This window comes from Cygnus olor, chromosome 8 (genome assembly GCF_009769625.2).
Source record: "Cygnus olor isolate bCygOlo1 chromosome 8, bCygOlo1.pri.v2, whole genome shotgun sequence".
Classification (NCBI taxonomy): Eukaryota; Metazoa; Chordata; class Aves; order Anseriformes; family Anatidae; genus Cygnus; species Cygnus olor.
Window position 1 is genome coordinate 6,351,376 of NC_049176.1, and position 20,098 is coordinate 6,371,473.

The 20,098-nt window shown below is 38.1% G+C and overlaps 2 long non-coding RNA genes across 2 annotated transcripts in view; both read right to left on the reverse strand.

Annotated features, from left to right (window-relative positions):
* Nucleotides 1-16,751, reverse strand: part of LOC121074297 — a 56,728-nt gene extending 39,977 nt beyond the window's left edge. Inside the window, exons 1-5 of the long non-coding RNA XR_005822256.1 lie at nucleotides 16,555-16,751; nucleotides 10,254-10,514; nucleotides 7,295-7,375; nucleotides 3,150-3,282; nucleotides 1,002-1,130 (exon numbers count right to left, since the gene is read on the reverse strand). This is a non-coding gene — a long non-coding RNA (uncharacterized LOC121074297). The remainder of the gene's footprint in view (nucleotides 1-1,001; nucleotides 1,131-3,149; nucleotides 3,283-7,294; nucleotides 7,376-10,253; nucleotides 10,515-16,554) is intronic.
* A 1,412-nt stretch (nucleotides 16,752-18,163) lies between these two features.
* The window catches only part of LOC121074298, a 77,551-nt gene continuing 75,616 nt past the window's right edge, over nucleotides 18,164-20,098 (reverse strand). Inside the window, exon 3 of the long non-coding RNA XR_005822257.1 lies at nucleotides 18,164-19,851. This is a non-coding gene — a long non-coding RNA (uncharacterized LOC121074298). The remainder of the gene's footprint in view (nucleotides 19,852-20,098) is intronic.

Below are 20,098 nucleotides of genomic sequence, written 5' to 3' on the forward strand. Positions count from 1 at the left end.
GGCTAAGTCACCCCTTGGACCACCCCTTGTTTCAGAAATGTCAGTGACTATCACATTTGCTCGTACAATCCAGACAGATCACCCTTAAATTCATTCCATTGTTTTCAAGCAGAAAGATGTTGGCCCCCCAAAACAGCAAGGCAACATCCTTTGAAAATGAGGCACTGGTTACCATAAAGAACCAACAGTGCTGCATCTGAGTAGGAGATACTAACCTTCTTATCTTTGGGAGTGATCCATTTGAATTTGATCCAGAAATCTTTTTTGAGAGCTGCTCGTTATAACTAGACAAATACAGCCTAAACTCAGAAGCTTCTTTTGAAAGCATAATGGCAGGGAAACTTCACAGATGGGATTAGAAGTAAGATAATGAGGTAGCTTTGCAAATGTCTAAAGGAGCTCTTTCCAAATGTAAGGAATGGCATAGGATAAAGCTTGAAACTGAGTGACTGAAAGTCTAAGAAGTAGATGGAGGAGGCTGGCATCATGGGCTAATCAGTGAAAGAAGTGATTTCTTGATCCTGAATGAGAGATGATAGGTAGGATGAGGTGAAGCTATGAATGGCTTTGAAAGGCAAGACAAGCTGCTTATATCAGATAGAAAAGGAGTGTTATATTTGACAGTCAAAGTGATGGGCTAGGAAAATGATCTCTGCAGTGCTATGTAGTATAAAATCATCCCAGCAAAATTGCATTTGTCAAAACCAGATGAATGGATATTGCAGTAATCAACTGAGCTTGGTGACAATTTACATATATATTAATTCATGTATAATAATCATCATATAGTAAGTTCTATAACTCACTTCCATACAATTATTTTTAACAATTTTTGGAAACTTACGCTGAAGCATGTGCGGCATAGTGAAGTGGACAGTTTGTTGGATGTTTCTTATAAGATTCTTGTGCAACATTCTTGTAAAATTTCTAGTTTTCTAAAAGAAAGAAAATGACAGTCAACATTTTTTTTTCCCCTAAAGTCTTTCATTTAAATACAATACCTGAGGACAATGCTCATATCCACAGCATATTACATAATGACTTTGCTGGTGGTCTTGGTTTATTCCTCTCTGGTAGCAGAGAAGAGGTTGCCCATGACAACTTGGAGATGACTCTGGGAAGTCTGTATGCTGGATAACACAGAGATCAAGTCACTAGCATACCATCTCCTAGACATGTAGATTTAACAGCACTTCTCCACTTTGTTTGGAACAGTATTAGGTTATAGTGGTCCTGGCTGTAATACACAAAAAATTCATTTTATTCCCTATTGTATTATATCTTTCATTTCCCCCATACAGAGACTGACTGCTGCATGCACATTCTTCCAGGGCTTTTCCTATTAATAGACAACTTGGCTTCACACGCTGAAATGAAGGAACAAGGTTTCGAGTGCCTGCCTAATTTAAGCAGACCATATGTCATAAGTTATAGTATCCTGTAAGTAGAGAATGAAATAAAGCAAGATTGAGAGGAAAAATAGCTTCCTACCATTAGCTGGCCTCTCTGACTCAAATTTTCAAAGACATTTATTTAAGTGTGCTCAGAACTATTTACTTGTTCTACGCATCATGTGAAGTTATGCATATTTCTAATGTATTCTTAATGGGGGTGCTGTCTCAGAAGTAGAAATTCTGAGCAGTACTAGAACACAACTAATAAGGTAATGATCCTGAATTTATTTTATTTATTTATTTATTTTCCTGGAACTGCCTTTAACATTTTTTAGTGTGTCCAGCTTCACATTTTTCTGCTTTGGCTTTCCAGCTTGCAAGAACTGGAGTACAGTTGTTTACTATTTATTCAGTGTTCCATGATTGTAGCATAATGCTACAAAAGCTATTGCAAATTTTTTTTTTGCTAATGTAAAATACACTATTGGATGAAGTTTTTTTTTTTAGCAAATTAAATTAATTATTATTGCTTAACCAGCCCATCTCTGCTGCATAGTTGAAATAAATGTGCTCTTTCAGACTCTGAGTGGTTATCTAATCAGCATTCCTCACAAATATTTGTCTCATTAGGACTAGCAATCACATTTTCCTAGCAAGTTGTCTAGTGCTGGGTGCAAACACAGTCAGAGAACTAGAAAATGTAAAAATCAGGATTTCCATTTACTTCCTCCCACTCATCTCACACATTTCTACTGTATTATTTCTTGTTCGCTTTGTCTTTCTCTAGATATCTCTTGAGAAGCAACATTGCCAGATCATATCTTTCATGTCAGGGAATGAATAAGAGCATGGTCAGCTGACAGGCATGCATGCTTGCATATTCTCAGGTTTTTAGGAAGTGTCATTCTGTACTTTCAGTATAAATCCAATTTTCATTACCTTTATGATCCAAATTGGCATTATCAGAGGTTTATGTTGGTATGAAAAACAGAAAAGGAAGAAATTTCATAGCAGACATAGCTAAAAACTTCATTGTTTTCTTATTAGTACTACTTGTGACCAAAGAGAAGAATAAAACATTTGTTGTCTCAAATGGAAGAGAAAAATCTTTGGGGAATAAAATCTTTGGATAGAAAAATTTGTTGGGAATGAGGAGGAATTTTTTGTGCATATTTTAACCAGTCATCATCTGGCTGCCTTATGAATTTGTAATACTGCATATTGTCTGCAGTTTAGATACTCAAAAATCAGAAATGAATAAAATTTAACAAATAAAAGCCACACATGGGAAAAAATATCTTCCCAATCAATTATTCACACTTGAAAATACTATAATTAAACCTCACCTTTTTTTTCTACTTAATTTAGTTAGTAACTTAGACTTGAAGGTGATGTCTATAGCTAAAAGAAAACAGCAAATATGGGAATAGGGAAGTCTGATTTTAATCAACAGTTAAACTTATGCAATACAAAGATCTAAGATGTGGCACACTGTCCTTGGGAACATGTCCATGGAAACAATCCATGGCTCCAGTCCTATAAACCCTTCTGTGCTTTATGCCTGTTTTATGTCCATGAGGACCAAGTTCATATTTGTGTGATATCCAAGAGAAGGGAAAAAACATTGAAAAATCACCTTTGATTGTATATTGGACAGACTGGTCATCCTGCTCTATTTCATGGTAATGCATCACCCCACTGCAATTATCTGTGAATTTCTAGTCATTTGGAAACCCACTAAAAAGGTAGACTAACCTGATATTCCGTGCAGAGTTTATGGGCCAGGAGTCCGCACTTTGCAGCCATGTTAATCTGCTGCCTAACTGTATAAGCTCATCTGCATCCATACAACAAAATCGGTGTGTTTGGGTCACGATGTCCTTCATTTCTGCAAAAGAAAACCAGGTATTTTGGTATTTCAGTTTTAAAGCACTGAGAAAAAGACTTTTTTTTTTTTTTTTTTTTTTAAATGCTTCCCCTTTTGCTTAGACTAGTGGAGATGTAATTTAAGGAACCATGTTGGCACATCGCATAGACAACATCTTGGAAGTTTCCTTAGAAGCCTAGCAAACAAGGGCCTGGAGTTGCACTGCTGAATTTGCTTCAGCTTGCTCAATGCAAAAGAGAAACTGAAAAGTCAGGCTTTCCCTGTGTTCCGTTTGAAGAAAGAATTGTGATTGTTGGCAGAGGAAGGAAGGAACTAGGACAAAACAAGGGAAGGAAGAAGTTGTTTTTTATTTTTCACCAGCCAGCTCCTTAATTTTTGCTGCCAAGAGCATAACTGTAATTTACAAGACAAACATAAATCTATTTAGATATTATTTAAATTTAACTTAAATTACAGAAAATGACATGTCATTTGGGATGAATTCTTTGAGTATATGAATTCTTTGAGTATATAAAGAAGGGAAAACGAAGAAAATACACATATGAGACAAAGGTCATACTGATGTCAATAGCAAATGTTTCCAGTCAAAAATAAAGTTTCTGTTCACATTTAATGTATTTTTAACACATTGCATATTTGTTTGTTTTTAATATTATCTCTTATTACAGAGATATGGTCAGAGATCTAAATGTACTTAGGTGTTTCAGTCTATAAATATTTAAACAAGGTATCCTTGAAGCTTGACACTGAAGGAAGCCTCCCTGTTGTCCTCCTTGAATAACGTATATATATTTTGGACATAACTAGGACCAAAAAATGTAGAAACAAAATAATTATCTAGATAAATTAGTTAATTGCTGCAATTATTTAATGTAACATCTTTTAAGATTCATGATGATGGTATAAAGGTTGATGTCATGAGATAAGTTGTGAAGATCTTTCCTGCAGAAACATTACCGGAAAACATTACTCCAGCTATTATAGACAGATTTTGAATATATTAATATTATTTACTAAAGCCCATCTGAAAGATAGGCAAAACCCATATTTTTGGGTGGGGACACCCTATTAAACCACATTTTGTAATGGGACACCCCATTACAAAAATTGGCCACTTAATTACTTGCCTTAAAAATGACCTATTTATCCAACCTTCACAGAAGAAATGAAAGAAAAAAAAATGTTTACAAACATTAAAAAAAATCATACTACCTTATTTTTTTGTTTGTTTATCACATTATAGCTACAACTCTGACCACAAAGAGAAACAAGAATTTAGACTTCAGTATAAACAGCCTCCAGAGTAACAGAGCACTTCATGAGATTCCAAGAATCACTTTTAAGCTGAAAGATGGAAAAAATCAATTTCTGCAAATTACGTACTTCATAGAGTAAGACTTCTATAACACATACTTTATGATAAGGACACAGTGTGGGAATACAGTTAAAGAAATCTGCAGCAAATTTAGTTAGACCAACAGTAAGGAGGCTATTTAATTCGGTTTCCATTGATGTAATGCCTTACATTTATTGGAGGACTAATACCTTCCATACATTATGTTAAAATTAGACCTTCCATTCTTTTTACTACATACTTTATATATATAGCGTATAATAGCGTATAATAGCGTATATATATATACGCTACATACTACATACTGATTCTAAAATAATTCTTTTCACTGCCATTAAGGAGCACGGGTGGAGTAATGGGACCATGCCTAGAAATATAATATGAAAAATTTGTGAAAATAAAAAGCATGAACATAAGAGAATAAAGCAGTGTTTCAAAGAAATTAAAAATCAAGCAGCCAGACTTTGTCTTTAAAAATTTTGGAGTTTTGTTAGATTAAATCCAACAGAATTATATATTCAACCAGATTTTGGATCAATGTGCATATTCAATATTTAAGCTAAAAAATTATTTATGATTATAAATGTAGTTCAAAACCTTATAAGAGCGTCATCACAAATGTTAAGATGTCTCATAACCAAAGTCCAAGTAGGAAAAAAATCATGTTATCCAAATGATACATATTAATTGGAGTCTTCATTTCAATTGCAAAATACCTCAGCTACAACTTCTTTGAATGGGGACTGAGGATGTGCAGCACTTCTCAGAAATTCCCCCTTAATCAGGACTAAAGAAGCAGCTGCAAACATCCAAATAGGCTTCAGCTTGGTGATGTGTTATGTTATTTCAATTTGGATCTTAAGTTTGACCAAATTTCATAGTGAAATCATCTTCATTTTTTAAAATATGGAAATGACTATGATCATCAAGAGGTAAGACACTGATTTTATTTAGTTTGAGTTTCTATGGGAACTTTGCAGGTGCTCTCTTCCTAATGGATGCTGAAAGACGATGGGTGTTTAGTGTTGTGTTTCCTTCCTTCCTTCCTTCCTTCCTTCCTTCCTTCCTGCCTTCCTTCCTGCCTTCCTGCCTGCCTGCCTTCCTGCCTTCCTTCCTGCCTGCCTGCCTGCCTTCCTGCCTGCCTTCCTGCCTTCCTTCCTGCCTGCCTTCCTTCCTGCCTTCCTGCCTGTCTGCCTTCCTGCCTTCCTGCCTGCCTTCCTTCCTGCCTGTCTGCCTTCCTGCCTGCCTTCCTTCCTTCCTTCCTGCCTGCCTTCGTTCCTGCCTTCCTGCCTGCCTGCCTGCCTTCCTGCCTGCCTTCCTTCCTGCCTTCCTGCCTGCCTGCCTTCCTGCCTGCCTTCCTTCCTGCCTTCCTGCCTGCCTTCCTTCCTGCCTTCCTGCCTTCCTTCCTGCCTTCCTCCCTCCCTTCCTTCCTCCCTTCATTCCTCCCTCCCTTCCTTCCTTTCTCTCTCTTCCTTCCCTCCTTCCCTCCCTCCCTCCCTCCCTTTCTCTCTCTTCCTTCCCTCCTTCCCTCCCTCCCTCCCTCCCTCCTTCCTTCCTTCCTTCCTTTCTCTCTCTCTCTCTCTTTCTTCCAATATGATAACTGCATTTTAACGTAGTTGGGAAAGTGGTGATATCATTTCAGTGAGTGGTATTAAATGAGATTTTGAAGCAAGATAAGCACTTCTACTTCTGTAGTGTTTCTTTCCAGATCCAAAGAGGACAATAAGCTCACAAAGCAGAAAGAGACTAATGGCAGTATTCATTTGGCTTATGGTCTGTCTGGAAAAAGGTCACCTAGCTGTGCGATCTGGGATTTAACTATGGAGTGTTTGCTTTTTTGTGGGAAAGAAACAGCCTTCCACAGTAAATAAATATATAAATAAATCATTTTCTCAAAGTATTCAAGGATGCAAAATTCATAATAAAAGTATTCAATGTTTTCTCTGATATTTTTTGGGCAAGTATCTCATGTGAAGCCAGGATCTGGTGCATGCCTTAAAAACTATACAGCCAAAAAAAAAAAAAAAGGCAGCAATCTCTGAGAAACTTCCTTCCACTTTTCAGCTGGTGGGACTTGGAATCACCTAGGATGTCATAAAAGCCAGGTAGTCTCTGAGGAAAGCACCGTGAGGTGGAGAAAACAGTGTTACATTTTTGACATTTTCCTCCAAAAAGTTTCATATTTTAAATTATTATTTATGGTCCATTAAATTTGAAATAATTAATTTTTAGACAACAGTGTTTCCCAGCACAGCCATAAGCATTGGAGAAATGGTCTACTATTAGAAATGGCATTCTCTCTCTTTCAGAAATTTACTGATACCCACAAAAACTTGCAGTTCTGTAAATTTTCCTCAGCCACCATTGTCAAATGGAAAACCTTTGCCCTAATGTAGTCTGAGGTCTTAGTATCTGATATGGAAAGATTTTGAAGCTAACATTCACGTTTTCAGTGACTCTGCCACAGTCACTGTTTGTACAAATATGTAAACCCCCTAATTGTACAAAATATCAGTCTTTAATGGGAACACCAGTGCTTGTAATGCCTGTTGCATATCTTTCTCATTCTATTCAAAATCCAGACTTGCATTTCACCCTAAATCTGTCTAGTGTATGGAAATGTCTGAATGCTCTTCTCTCTTGTACCCGGAAAAATACCTGTTGAAGGCTGAATTAAAACTTCTTTTACTTCTAGTTGTATGAAATTTCATCAGAAACCTTCCCCTGCCGTACACAGACCTATTGGGAGAGAGTTTAAACAATGAAAAGATAAAAAATGCTAACAACATACAAGTCATTGACAAGTACTTTTTAAATTCACTAATAAGGGGAAAACTTTCAATGTGAGTTTCACAGGACTACATTTCAGTATTTTGAAGTACTTGTCATTTAATGAATACGTGTTCAGGCCCAATCAGGCACAAAGTCATGGTGGAATTACACTGCTTGATACCAGCTGCAAATGAAGGGGTGGATGGGCCAGTCATTTCCTACCTGGAGAACTGACTATCATCAAAAAAAAGGGAATGAAAAGCAGCATACAGAATGCAGTAGACTAGCAAGCAGGGCCTGTGCTTCCACACTCTACTCTTCCTTTAGAAGCAGTGAAATAGTAGCATTTTAAGGACATTTCCTGAAAAGATATTTCCATTTAAATACACATAAGTGCCTACAAAAATATGGACTTAAAATATCTTGAAAAATAACCATTAGTCTAATATTTGCTTATTTTTTGGAAGCTATAGGTGAATTCACTGTTGTGACATGTTTCCTCTGAATTCTCCTATATCTTTCACAGTAAACCATAGGAATTAAAAAAGCATTGCTGCACTTTCTGTAGGGGGCAGTCTGATCAAAGTTTTTATTTTGTTTTCTATTAGGAAAAATATTGGGAAAAACTATTTTGCCAAACCAACATGTAGAACATTAATGGTCAATGTCCAAAATGTTTTCAGTGCTGGTTAACTAGAATTATTTTAAAATTTGTCTAGTGGAGTATTCAGAATGAGTCATGTAGAAATGAATATTGATGTTGCCTCTGACCTCAAACATTCATGGTCTTGCACAAGGTCACATAAGGAGACCATGGAAAGCTTCCACATAACTGACTTGATAATTTCTCTCCTTAGTTCAGCAAGCTGTATATGTGATATATACCACATGGTTTTCAGAGCATTCAGAATCACATTAAGTTCTCATAAAATTCATTTTGTAACTATTTAATTGTGAATGACGATAACTGAAAATATACAAGGAATGTTGGGGCAGGGAGACAAACTGCAAGGGATAGCATTTTGCTGCTGCTGCTGAGGTTATTTTTAAATCTGGCAACGATTCTGTCACCATTACAAACACTGTTTTTCCCAAAAAGATATTCTGAACACAGCAAAAAATTCCAAAACCAAAGACTAAGAGTTTTAGAAAAATAAAATGCAAAAGCAGCTGCTTTGCTTCTTGAAATCTTTCTTGGATCTCCTAAAATTATTTTTTCTAGAGCTACTATGCTTCTGTGTGTTCCAGACATATTTAAAGTTTTCAAAATATTTCTTATGCAGATACAAATGCACATATTAAAGAATATGATTCAGACCAGAAAGAATGATGAGTCAGTCATATATGCAGCAACATAATGAACCAAATGACAGGAAAAAAGGAAATGGCAGATTAAGGATTCCTTAAAGCCTGAATAAGAAAAACTCAGATCACACCGAGAATTATGTTTCATACTGGGAGTTATTTAAAATGTGGCAAAGGAGACAGAACCCAGAATAATGAAATTCCAGTACCCAAGAACCCTAGGCACCTCTGGAACTGTGTGCAGTGCTTAGCAAGAAAATGAGAACATTCAGGGCCCAGTACTTTTTTGCATTACAATGTCTTTCAAAGAGCAGGCTGAAACAAAACTGTCCTGCTACAGTATGAATCTTCAAAAGTACATGACTTTGCCTAGAGTGGGAATAATAGAAGCACCAGCAGAAATAACATTTTTGGATCAACTGAACATTATGGAAAATATAATGAAAATTAGATTGGTCAGGAAAAATTAGATGAGGGTTGAAAAGGATAGAAAACCTGCATTAGCTTGGAGGACAAACAAGAAGGTCTTTACTTACTAGGTCCCATTATGAATTTGCTCTGTTAACTTTAGGCCAAAGCAACAACAAAGCAACAAACAAGTGTTTTTGTGTTTTTTTTTTTCCTTGAAAAAAAGAAAAAAGAAGGAAAAAAAAGAGGAAAAAAAAAAAGAAAAAAAGGAAAGGATTGGAGTGGAATAGTTAGAAAAGGTGAGTTTGGGTGGTCTTCACTTGGCAGCCCCAAGGAATTACTACACTCTATAGATAGTAGGGATTGAGGACAATTTTCTGATGTTCTCCCAAGAGTGGCAGCCAAAGATCAGGGTGTAGCTGTGTCACTGCTCTCATCTTCTTCCCTCTACTGCAGCAGCAGCATCTCAGGGCTCTGCTGGGCTATGGATGGGCATGAAGCCTTCCCTCTCTTTTCCTAGAACATAACCTGGGAACTGTTATTATTCTCTGAACAACTGCTCCTTGCCTTCTCCAAGAGAAGTTTGTTATATGAATAGATAGAAAATAGATAGAAACTAGATAGATAGAAAAACAGATAGAAACTATGAATAGATAGAAAATAGATAGAAACTAATTTTCTTGATAGAAGTCCTTTTACAGATGTGAAATGGATCCCTAGGGGGAAAGGGATCCCTAGGGGGAAAAATAAAGGAGGGACCAAATCCTCTCTCTACAGAAGACCATAGCTAAGCTTCTACTCAGTTAGCTACAAAAGGGTGAATTACAAATGGTGGGTTTCACGCAAAGCATTTTTATGGCTGGAGAAAATAACAAATAAATATTTAAAAGTGTAAGATACCTCATTTCTATCTAAAATACTTCTGTTTTCATATAGTTTCATAAGGCCTGTGGCTATCTACTATCACATTATACTGTGACTCTCATTTGTATTCGTTATACCCTGTATCCTGGTTGGGGGGTCTAACTATTAACCTCTACCTGCAAAATATTATGCAATTAATTTACACAAGTGAGATAGTTCTCCCAGCTCATAAAACCTATTAGCTATAATGGCTACATTAATTACTTACAAGAGTAAGACCAACTTGAGGCTTCATTTGGCATCAACTTTTCTTTTCTAGGAAGAATGTTGCCAGTTGCTGACCTGCCAGAACACTGTGTTTTCCTTCCTTGATTTCCTCCTGCCTTTATCATCACTAAATCTTGCACGTCTCCACAGATCCAGAACATGAAATGCTATGGTCCTGTGGGATGCTCCTCTGGACAGCAGTTCTCTGGGATAACATTTCCAAGTCTCCCTTTTTGACTTCCTTTTAGAGAATCCTACAGATCTGTAGACATGAGCACTTTTATAAAAGCTTACTGAATTTAGGAAAATATACTAATCTTCTAAAATTGGGTCATTTCACTGAAATATGCTTGTTATGGAGTTATCAGATCCATCTTCCAGGAAAATTGTCAGCTCTCGATAACAGCACTTAGTCACTCTTCCACAGCATGACTCCCGTCCTTAATCATCATCAGTAAAGCTAGGACTTACCTGTTTGATTCTGCTCGGGAAGCTATTAAAGCATGTTACTTCAGCTGAGCGATATCTTAATGGGGAAATACCACAAAATGGAAAACTTAACTATGTCCTGAAAGAAAGCTTCTAAATCAAAAAGAATGCCCCCCAAACCAGTCAGAAGGTACAGTTATTGCTCATCCATTCCTGCCTGTTTTCAACATAGAAGAAATAATAAACAACATAAAATGCTGAAGACCTACCTGAAAACAGAAAGGGTAACATCATTATTGTCAGACACTAAGGAATATGACTTTGTCAATTAATGCTCTTATCTTCCACAGTCTAATTGGGAGCTTGCATGAATAGTTAATGGCTGAGGCTGGATAGCAGAGAAGGGCAAGTCAAGATCTGTCATGCTGGGATCGCTTGCTGTCAGACAGGCGAGGCGGCGGCTCGACCGCCACTGCTCCCCATGCGATCTGGCTGCGTCTGCCAGGATGGGGGAGCATGCTGGTGCCCTAAGGCAAAATTCTACCCAGCTGATGAAAGCATGGATGGGTAGCTCGTGCTTTCTCTAAGATATTTTCATATCATTAGTTTTAATGAGGCAGTACCCAGCACCCCATGCATGCCTTCACTCAGCCATGCCCTTTGTGCCTTGGTACACATCATTTAAGTCTCTCAACCCCGCACATTCTCTGATGCTTCATTTCCCCATCCTTAATCCTGAACAGGCACAGGACTTCAGCATGGATCTCACACAAGTGGATGGCCTACTGAAGGGCTAATGCAAAATGCTAATACCCCCCCACCGCCCCCTTCCCCCAACAAAAAAACAAACCAAACCAAACCAAAAAACAAAGGGGAGACCGAATCTGGCTGAGCACCAGCACTCACCAGAGATGTGGCATCTAATCAATGTGTCTCTAGAGCAGGAAAGAAAGGTGAAACTGGCTGACCTGCAAAGCAGTTTGGGCTGACACTGTCAAACAACTACATAGTTCTCAACTTGAACACTGTCACATGAATATCACTGGGGGTCTGCCAGCAAAGAAAACAATCCGCTGCATCAAACCGAAATAAGGACAAAATAATCCTACTTAATGCTATAGAAAATTACTGCAGGAACTCAGATCTGTTTAGGCCAATACAACATTGTTTGGTACAAGATAAGCACTGGTGTAGTCAAGTCTTAAATAATACAAAGTAGGGACCACAGAAAACAAGACTAAATTAATTTGCAAACCATATGGTTCTCAATGAAGGCATATATTAATATGTTTTAAGAAAATATGTTTTTAGACACATTCATTATCTGTTAAAGGATACCGGATAAAAAAACTATGCTTGCTGTTTGTGTTATTAAAGGCATGTTTAATCTCTAATTTATATGAGGATTGGTGTTTGTGGGTCTATAATAAACACAGAAGGAAAAGAATAATTGGAGGGTTGTAAAAGTATTTCAATTAACTTTTAATTGTTATATCTTCAAACATGTATTGTAAGTCCCGTCCTTTATCCAGAACTAGACATTCACAATAATTATCTTGTCATTTATGGTAAACTCTTGTTTTTAAGAAATATATGATGCTTGTTTAAATGGACTTTAGGAGTGATTAATAGAAGTTCATTTCTTTAAATGGAACTGCGATTTGCTGTGTGTATTGCTAAAGGATGCAGTTGCTAAGACACTAGTTAAATAACTGGAAGTTGATTGCACATGTAAATCCATGGAGATTGCATTCTGTCATGCATTTGTGCAGTTTTTAAAGATCCCAATGAAATATCTTGAATGCTGAACAGGCAGAAGCTGCATAGATTTAAACAGACAAATCTTCATCATTAACTCAAATAAAAACAAGATAAAATTAAAATTAGATAGGGAGACTTTATGTGACCAAGCCATGCACCCCTCCCCACCAGCTCTATTTTAAAGTTTAAAGGTTTAATTTTTTTAAAGTTATTATTATTATTTTCTAGTGATATCTTATGGTAAAAGACACAGATATTCTCTGAGAAACCAGAATATAACTGCTTTCCAGCTGTCCCCTCCTTCCCTTCCTCTCTTCAGGTGAGTGCCTTGAAGAGCAAACCGTAGTCATGTTCCTTCTTGCTTGCTCCCATCTGTCTCAGTTTCCTTCCTGCAAGCCCCACTCGGTACTTAAATAAAGAACTCCCCACACTGAGGACAGGACTTTGTAGCTCGAAAAGTTGAAAGGTTCTTCCTTCCAGCTTTAACTGAAGACAGAATTGTAAACTTCTCTTCCAAAGGGTTAAAGGGAAGATATTTGCTTTTTCTTACACAGGTTTTCCTACATATGAAGACATTTTTTCCTCTCAGTGTTCAAAACCAGAAATACAAGGGAAAAAGCCCAACTACTATTTTCTGTCCTAGCATTTGCATTCCACTTCCAATATTTGCATTGGGCATGTTTAGACATGTCCAGATTTGACTTTTTTTTTTTTTTTTTTTTTTTAAAGTTTCCCAAGTTCATCTAGAGCAACAACATTCAGATATTGCATCAGTTGCATTCTCTGGTTGAGAAAACAAATCACTACCTAAAATCTGAACAGGCCTTTTTATCACTTGGTTAGATACAGCTAATTAGGGTAGCTGATCTGATTGATAACAAAAGTATTTAATACTTTTCCACCCAGTTTACTATGCGCAGCTAAAGAAGTTTCTAGGGGCAGTACGTGAAGATGATTCAGTTTGGAATATGTGAGTGCAACTTTGATAATAACGTTCAGCAATAAATCATTACTTTTTAAGAACAGCTGTTGTAAATTTAAAGCTTAATGCTTTATATTTATGATATGTTTAATAAAAATAGCTTAAATCATTTCAAATAATCTAATGCATTAATATTAGCAACCAGATATGCTTCTGGAATTAAATATTACCAAAGAATTAATATTAAATTGGATTTTATATATTAATCAAGGCAAGTCTTTGTCTCTATCCCTGATGACTAGATAGCAAGAAAACCATGGCTGGATGCTGTTTCCTTTAGAGGGCTACAGTATAAACAGGGATCTGGTCATTGTGATGAAAGGGATTCTAAAAGTCACAACACACTCTGCAATCAGAATGAGATAAATTGGTAGCTGAATTGGACGCTGGCTCCACAAGTGAGCAGAAGTCATCCTCCAAGGGCAAAATAAATGTACAGTGCCTCTGGCAACTACAGAAGAATAACTCCAGTGTCATTTGTTTCTGGAGCAAAACCAAGCGCTGCCAAAAGGTGCCAATGACTGGGACCCATGAGCTCGGCCTGGTGTTAGTACCAACATGCTCAGACAGAAGATTGCATACACTAAGCAGGGCGAGGGAAAGGAAATATTACTCCTCCTATTTCACAGACAGAGGATGGAGAAGCTGTAAGAGAAGCTATCTGCTGCTACTTGCAGTGAGCACAGCTGCTTTCAGTAGCCAAACTAAATGCAGAATGGCACCGTGCCACAGACATCTCCTAAATGACTTTCTTAGGCAGGGACAGAAAATGAATCCAGTCAGATGGTCGCCAAAGCCACTGCCTTAACCACATTTCCCTTTCCGTTCCTCGCTTCTCCCTCCTCCTGCTCTCTCCCCCTCCATGGAGGCAGTTTGCACAAGAGTGCGGGGAAAATGGGCTTGGCCAAAAGACCGTCCTGTGCAGTTCCTTCTGCTTTCCTCACTTTTGGGTCATTGAAGCAGTGTGCTCAAAATTCAGCTTTTATCAAATTTATCACCTTCAATCATTCTCTATTAGACCCAGTAGCATTTCTCTAAACTGTTGAACGTCATTTTCTACTGGTTCCTTTATATTGTACAGTGTGAAATAACAGATATTATATGTTACCTGCAATTGTAGATAATTGGGTCACATCCCCAGAAGCAAATTAAAAAATAACACACTTGGTGATTTCTTTTGGATCTGAAGAGGACTGGTTGCGCCATCTCACTTTAGTGAGTTTATATATATATACATCTCTATATGTATGGGAGTTACTTATGGAAATAACAGTAGCAGACCTGAGTGGTAAGCACTGTAATTCAGCAATACAGCATCACTGTCACTTTCTGAACTCTGGACGAAAAATATCAAAGAGCCTATTTGTGCCCTATTATGAAGTAATGAGTATATACAATTTCACGTCTCACAGCTAGAATACTGCCTGTCAGAAGATACACTTTGATTTTTGTTAAGTATAATATCCACATTTTCTTTTTGTGCCTTTCAGGCATACAAAACCATAGGGTCCATTGGGATCTATGTTGTTCTGAGAGAATCATGCAAAAAGAGAATATTTGTGTTTTGGGTGGTGGGTGGGGAGAAGTTTCCTCCTCAGTGTTCCAGGCCTGATCTCTTACTTCATGTAAAATAGACCAGAGCTACATCCTTGTCTCTTTCCTGCCCTCTCTTGATAGTATTTGCATGGGACAGGAAAGGAAATGCAAGTGTTTCTGTTTTTTTTTTCTGCTGCTTAGATAGACCCTGAAGTGGCTGGCAGCAGGCATTTGAGGTTCTTTTTTATCTGAGTAAATGACAGTAAAGGGAAGTCAACAGTCGTGGGGCCAGAGTACGCACTTGCCCTGACTCTATGCCTTGCCTGTTAGATCCCTGTGGGTTGGTGAAGTCCATAGTTGCTGCAATGTAATGGCTACCAGCCTGTTTTTCGTGACTTACCACCTCTTGGGCTCCATTGCCACAGCATCTTCTTGGAGACTCTGGCAACCAGGACAGGTGAGAGTAGCTGTTATGGACAGGGATACTGAAGCAGCTCTCTTTGCTCCCTCCCTCCTTTCTTTCTTTCCCCTCAGCACTCTAACCACAGAAAGTCACTTGTATTAAGCAAAGACTTTACATTAATTAAATTTCAAACAATTAGACAAATGTAATATTTCATTTCCACAATTAAAAAGAAAAACATGCTTGTCATGAACTGACAATCATCAACTTAGTGCTTTGGTTCCTAGGGGAAAAATCACTTAAATACATTGCACTTGACCAGCATTTCTCTTTCTCTACACTTTAATGTGTTGGTCATAAAACATCCATCAGAGAGGATACAGGTGCTATAGATGATTGCATGTATAGACAGGAATAGGCAGGAGCTTGAGCATTATATTTATTGGCTTGGCTGTTTATCCTTTAGGCTAAGGTCGTATGCATTAACCTAGCCACTTCCTAGATTTATTTTAAAAGAAAGAATAAAATACATGCCTAGTAAAGCTAGAATCTAAATGATTCCAGGTGTGGTGTTCAGTGACCATACAGCTAGGCCCCTGTAAGAGATTTAAGTTCATTTAGGCCCCTGTGGGGCATGATGACACCCTTGAGCTATCTATGCGGGTAGTGCAGGTCTGAGGGCACCATCCCCAATGCCCTGAGGCCTGCACAGCTGGCAGCAGAGTAGGTGCCTTCATGTGACACTAGCACACCATGTGCTCAGCCTGAATCTCTTTGCTTTCCGTGAACATCCTCCTTAAGTTGCTCAGCTGTCTAACAGTGATGGCTTAGCATCATTGACTGCTGACAGCCAGGGTGCAAACTATGGGCTATGTAACACAACTGGAGGAGGCTGCCATTACTAGGAAAGTGGAGGCAATAGAAACCTGGTGCTGATTTGGTGTGTTGAGCTATTTGCAGTAGAAAGATAAGTGTTTTGCAAATCAATACCTGGGAAGAACACAAAGGAAGTAAGGGAAAGAAAAGGGATCAAAAAAATGGATCCGTATCTGAAGGCAGTGGGAATTATAGCACATATTGATAGACCTTTTAATGGATAATTCATTAATCTGTTTTACTCACACTTGCACTAGACATTTAGAGGTCACTTAACACCTCACTAAATTATGCTATGTACATCAAAAATCATACCATCTATGTAGGGAGATGATCACACTTCTAGCTTCCTGCCAGTCTTACGTGCTTGGAGACAGCTTCTGCTAGGTTGGGTTAAGCATCAGCTGTATAGCCATCACCACATAAGAGAGCTGTACTGGATGTTGGGGAAAGAAAGAGAATGGAACACGGAAAACATCAAAGGGAATCAGCAAGTATTTTAGAGAAGGTAAAATTATGGGGCCCCGAAAAACATGAACAATTTTCTTTGACTAAAGTCCTTCTATCAAGTTCCCCAGAGCTGTTCCAGTTTTCCATTTCTGCCACCAGCTTCCAATGTACTTTCACAGGCCACTTAATCTTTGAGAATACATAAAATATATATATTATTAGTTTCTAGAAATAAAAATATGATCTCCAGGGTCCTCTCCTCCCTAATCCAAACCTCATGACCTTCCAGAGAATAAATCTCTTTTTGAGATTTCAGTATTCTGAAGAGCTCTGAATACAGCTGCAAATCACCTCAGCCTCAGTTCAGATGTATGGGGCCAGCTCTTCCATCCAACTCACAGTAACACAAGAACCGTACTTAAAACACACTGCTTTGCTGTTTTCAGTGCAGCAGACAGCCTCCTCACAGCCATCCTCTGAAACAAAAAGGGTGAAAGTAAATTGCATTTCCTTAGGTGTGGCTAAGCCACATGTAACATAAACAGTTCAATTTTCTCCCTGCTTTTCATTTATCCCCAAGAAAAATACTTCCTGGTTATATTTAGCATTCTAAACCAGTCTCGAGAAGGGGCACTGGGCAGGGTTTGTGGTTTCTGCAAGCAATCTGCTGATCACGCCATCTTGGGTAAGTCATCCCTCATGCACAGCCATGGACATGTTGTATAGTGAGTTCTTTGGGTTTGCTTCTTTTGTCAGGTCAGTAAAACTCCTTTCCTTTGTTTATAAACAGAAAAGCCTTACCCAGGAGGACAGCAGAGCATGCCTGGCAGGTGTGTCGATCCCACCTCAGGGTCCTCCAGGGAGCTGCCCACCTCTCAGGCCAGAGCACACAGGGGGCACAGCTAGCTCTTCTGCCAGGAGGCACCAAAGTTTGGCACAAACCCTCTCTCTTTCAGCTCCTCTCCAGCACAACCAGGTCAGCTGTATGGGAGACATATATTTTCTTCCTCCAGCCAGTGATTCGTCAGAACTGTTTCCCATGGGCTGGGGATCTGCAGGAGGAGCACAATGCCACCTGGTGCTCCTTCTAGGGTGAGGTGGCTCGCACCCCCACATTAAGTAGCAGTTACACACCAAAATGTACCTGTGAACATTAGTGCCATTATTTTAAATACAGAAGTAATGCCAAAAAAGGACAAAAGTTTTGTCCCTCCTCAAGAGCCTGAGGTTACTTCTCATACACTGAGGTTCCTCAGGCTTGCAACTCTGTAGCAGGGGGGCGTTCCTGGCCGTTTTGATCAGAATCTCTCTCCCAGGGACTGGCCATCATTTCTACAGTTTAAGGGATTCACCTGTAAAACCACAACAAAGCCTGCAGAGAGATAGGAGAACTTCAAGAAAAAAAAGTGCAGCTGTTTTCCTTTGTAGTTCAAGATAAGAATCATATTTTTACTTTAAGGAAATGAGTGTAATTTTTAAATAGCAAAGAACAGTATGAACATTTTTCTGACCAAATGCAAACAAAATATTTTTCCAATGTAGTAGACATGCTGATTATTACAGGTAGTCTCAGTAATCAGTACAGGGCCGTCTTAATTTTCTCCCCTGAAGCAAAAAGAACTTTATTATCTGTAGTTGAGATGGAATTTGTTGAAATGGAGCTCAATAACTATTAAATAAACAGGCCAAAAAATGAAAGAATCTAGGGGAATGAGTTGAAATAGTGAGATACATCATGAAATGTGATTAATGACACCCAGGGAAATATAAAATAACATGTTTCCCTGGAAATGGGCTGTAAGTGCACAATGTCTGCACAATATTGTGCATCTGCAGTTCTCTGTCCTGCCACCTAATATCCAAATTGTCTGCCAGTATAAACACAGCTGCTAAATGTCTTCTACAACTGCAAAAATAATGAATCTCCACTTTCTTCCCAGCTATTGAAGTATATTTTTACAGAGACAAATGCAATGTTTACCCTTGTTCAACAGAAGACAAAGTTGATGCCCAACATATATGTCTTATTAACACATTCAGATTCAAATATCATAGATCAAAGAAACAGGATGGTTGTTTTATAGTATCCACGGATGAGATGAGATTTAATGTTTTTGGCTTGAATAATTTCTCATCTGGTTTCTGCATAGATATATGCCTACCCTTCAGTGCAGAATCACTGTTTTAATTATATTTGACCATCACTACAGCTTTACTGTATCTAGTGGGATTGAGGGGGAAGGATAAGAGATCTCCTTTATGTAAACTCCACTTTCCACATTGTGGATTGGCTTGCAGACTCTGCTGGATAAGTACTGTGATCGGTTTCTCCTCAGCCTGGAGACATAGGTCTGCAGCAGCCGGGGGCGTGGGAGACTCCAAGTAACAATTTTCCTGTTATAATACTAGCCTGGACTGTAAGAAGTAATTTAAGATAATTTACTATGTTGCATTTACTTAAACAATTCCTTTTCAGAAAATATAACTAAGGCAAACCCAAGTAAAATGGAAAATGATAGTCAAGATTTTCAAACACTGTACTCTGCTTGGTCTTTGCCTAGATAAAGACAGCATTAATGGAAGGTGGGGGGACAGGAAAGAAAGAAAGAAAGAAACAAAGAAAAAAAAGAGAGAAATAAAGCTACATAACCTTAGGAAGGGTACCGATCTATTTATATGCTTCCTGGAATGCTCAGAACATTTACTCTTACTGGCCACAAGAAACCACTTTTGTTGTGCAAAAGGTTTCACACATGAACTGAAGCCAAAAACTTTTTTCATAGTACTGTGGGAAGAAAAAATATTACTGTAGAGTTTTGTGAACTACAGAGAGAAAACAGTCTGTTGACCTGATAAAACTTGTATTTAAGAAAACACAGCCACCCCCCACAGCCTCCTTCAAATCATACTCTTGAAATTCACCTCTTCTGTTATATGGAGAGAAAACTGGCACCTAATCATCATCAGGCACATAAGCAAAGAAAAATTACATCTCTAGACTAGCTAAAAACTAAGCATATAGTATCATTTTTTTTGTCAGCCCGTCTCTCACAATCTATACCTCATTCTTATCTTATCAATCCACCAACTCTTCCACTGGGATCCTGTAGGGAAAGGAATATGCCTTGCACGTGAACCAGCTACAGCCCCCTTTTCTACTGTCTGTAATAGAAATACCAAAGAATTGTAATACTTTTTTTTTTCCTATTAGAAAGCAAGACAGATGATGAATTTTAATAAAAGTACAAAAAAAATATAAAATTTCAACCTTTACATGATACTTAAATCATTAAAGACATGTTAGGAAGATTTGGTCAGACCGTTCAATTGAGGAATAAGATACAACTTCAGTCCTTTTGGGGATCTTCCATCTATCTTTCTCATTTTCAAAATAACTTTTCCAGCTATT